Source organism: Arachis hypogaea, chromosome 13 (assembly GCF_003086295.3).
Source record: "Arachis hypogaea cultivar Tifrunner chromosome 13, arahy.Tifrunner.gnm2.J5K5, whole genome shotgun sequence".
NCBI lineage: Eukaryota > Viridiplantae > Streptophyta > Magnoliopsida > Fabales > Fabaceae > Arachis > Arachis hypogaea.
Genome location: NC_092048.1, coordinates 42,786,432 through 42,789,780, shown reverse-complemented (window position 1 = coordinate 42,789,780; position 3,349 = coordinate 42,786,432). Strand labels below are relative to the sequence as shown.

General features: G+C 33.9%; 1 non-coding gene across 1 annotated transcript; it reads left to right on the top strand.

Annotated features, from left to right (window-relative positions):
• The first annotated feature begins 240 nt into the window (after positions 1 to 240).
• LOC112739521 (small nucleolar RNA R71) lies at positions 241 to 348 on the top strand. Its single transcript, XR_003170456.1, has one exon. It is a non-coding gene; the product is annotated as a small nucleolar RNA R71 (small nucleolar RNA).
• The last annotated feature ends 3,001 nt before the right edge of the window (positions 349 to 3,349 follow it).

Genomic DNA, 3,349 nt, shown 5'->3' with positions numbered 1-3,349 from the left:
AGCCAATATGGCATTCAGAGTATCAACCTCAAGAACTCCCTTCTTCATAGGCGTCCCATTACTCACAGGATTCCTTTCAGAAGTGTACATGAACTGGTTATTAGCAACCATGTCAATGAGTTCTTGAGCTTCTGCAGGCGTTTTCTTTAGGTGAATGGATCCACCTGCAGAGGTGTCCAATGACATCTTAGATAACTCAGACAGACCATCATAGAATATATCCAGGATGGTCCATTCTGAAAGCATGTCAGAAGGACACTTTTTGGTCAACTGTTTGTATCTTTCCCAAGCTTCATAGAGAGATTCACCTTCTTTCTGTCTGAAGGTTTGAACATCAGCTCTAAGCTTGCTCAGCTTTTGAGGAGGAAAGTACTTGGCTAAGAAAGCCGTGACCAGCTTATCCCAAGAGTTCAGGCTGTCTTTAGGTTGAGAATCCAACCATAATCTAGCTCTGTCTCTTACAGCAAAAGGGAAAAGCATGAGCCTGTAGACTTCAGGATCTATTCCATTAGTCTTAACAGTATCACATATCTGCAAGAATTCAGTCAAGAACTGAAAAGGATCTTCAGATGGAAGTCCATGAAACTTGCAGTTCTGCTGCATCAGAGAAACTAATTGAGGTTTCAACTCAAAGTTGTTTACTCCAATGGCAGGAATGGAGATGCTTCTTCCATGTAAATTGGAATTAGGTGCAGTAAAGTCACCAAGCATCCTCCTTGCATTATTATTATTTTCGGCTGCCATCTCCTCTGCCTGTTCGAAAATTTCTGAAAGGTTATCTCTGGATTGTTGTATTTTAGCTCCTCTTAATTTTCTCTTCAGAGTTCTTTCAGGTTCTGGATCTGCTTCCACAAGAATGTTCTTATCCTTGCTCCTGCTCATATGACAAGGAAGAATGGCCAGAAAAATGATAATAATGATAGAGATCCTTTATACCACAGTATAGGGATCCCTTTGTAAGTAGAAGAAGAGGGGGAGATAAAGGATGTGATGTAAAGGAAGAAACACAACTGTGAGGATTGGAATGTGAGATGAGATGTTAGGACATGAATAAATAGAATGAGATGGGGGAGGAATAATTTTCGAAAATTATTTTGAAAAAGAGTTAGTGATTTTTGAAAATTGGTTTTTGAAAATTAGTTAGTATTTTTCGAAAATTTTTGAATTCAAAAATAAAAATAAAAATAATTAGTTAATTAAAAAGAAATTTTTGAAAAAGGGAGAGATATTTTCGAAAATTAGAGAGAGAGAGAGTTAGTTAGGTAGTTTTGAAAAAGTTAAGAAACAAACAAAAAGTTAGTTAGTTAGTTGAAACAAATTTTGAAAAGATAAGAAGTTAGGAAGTTAGAAAAGATATTTTGAGAAGATATTTTTGAAAAAGATAAGATAAGAAGATATTTTTGAAATGATATGATTGAAATTAGTTTTGAAAAAGATTTGATTTTTAAAATCTCAATTAATGACTTGGTTCATAAGAAATCACAAGATATGATTCTAGAATTTAAAGTTTGAATCTTTCTTAACAAGCAAGTAACAAACTTCAAATTTTTGAATCAAAACATTAATTGATTAGTTATTTTCGAAAATTTTATATAAAAATAAAAAAAAGATTTTTGAAAAATATTTTTGAAATTTTCGAAAATAGCTAAAAATTTTGAAAAAGATTTGATTTTTGAAAAAGATTTTGAAAAAGATAAGATTTTCAAATTGAAAATTTGATTTGACTCATTGGCAACAACTTTGATTTTTAAAAATTTTTGAAAGAGTCAATCCAAATTTTTGAATTTAATGAGAGAAAAAGGGAAAGATATTTTTTTGATTTTTGAAATTTTTATGATGCAAGAGAAAAACACTAAAAAGATGCAATGCATGAAATTTTTAAATCAAAACATGTGATGCATGCAAGAATGCTATGAATGTCAAGATGAACACCAAGAACACTTTGAATGTCATGATGAACATCAAGAACATATTTTTGAAAAATTTTTAATGCAAAGAAAACATGCAAGACACCAAACTTAGAATTCTTTAATGCTTAGACACTAAGAATTCAAGAATGCATATGAAAAACATGAAAAGACACAAAACAAAAATTCATCAAGATCAAACAAGAGGACTTACCAAGAACAACTTGAAGATCATGAAGAACACTTATGAATGCATGAAATTTTCGAAAAAATGCAAGATGCATATGCAAGTGACACCAAACTTATAACATGACACATGACTCAAACAAGAAACAGAAAAATATTTTTGATTTTTATAATTTTCTAATTTTTTTGTATTTGCTTTTAATTTTTTTCGAAAATATTTGGGAAAAAGGAAGCAATGAATTCATAGTCCTCAATCAAAATTCTGGGAATTAGACATGGCTTAATAGCCAGCCAAGCTAAAACATGTTATATGAGACACTAGAATTCATTCTCAAAAATTTTGAAGAAAAATATATTTTTGAAAACATTTTTATTTTTTTCGAAAACAGATGAGAGATTTTTGAAAATATTTTTGAAAGATTTTTGAAAACAAAACGAAAAGAAAATTACCTAATCTGAGCAACAAGATGAACCGTCAGTTGTCCAAACTCGAACAATCCCCGGCAACGGCGCCAAAAACTTGGTGGACGAAATTGTGATCACATTAATGTAGTACTCTTTGTTATTGTATGGAATCATTATTATGGCTCTTTACTATGTGTGGACACAACTCCGTTCAACTAACCAGCAAGTGTACTGGGTCGTCCAAGTAATAAACCTTACGTGAGTAAGGGTCGATCCCACAGAGATTGTTGGCTTGAAGCAAGCTATGGTCACCTTGCAAATCTCAGTCAGGCGGATTTAAACATGATACTTTATTAGATTAAAATAAACAATAAAAGGGATAGAGATACTTATGTAGATTCATTGGCAGGGATTTTAGATAAGCGAATGGAGATGCTTTTCGTTCCTCTGAACCTCTGCTTTCCTGCTATCTTCATCCAATCAGTCTTACTCCTTTCCATGGCTGGCTGTATGCAAGGGCATCACCGTTGTCAGTGGCTACATCCCCTCCTTTCAGTGAATCATATGCTCACGCACCCTGTCACGGCACGGCTATTCATCTGTCGGTTCTCGATCGTGCTGGAATAGGATTCACCCTCCTTTTGCGTCTGTCACTAACGCCCAGCACTCGCGAGTTTGAAGCTCGTCACAGTCATTCAATCATCGAATCCTACTCAGAATACCACAGACAAGGTTTAGACCTTCCGGATTCTCTTGAATGCCGCCATCATTCTAGCTTACGCCACGAAGATTCTGGTTAGGAGATCTAAGAGATACTCATTCTAGCTTAATTCATGTAGAACGGAAGTGTT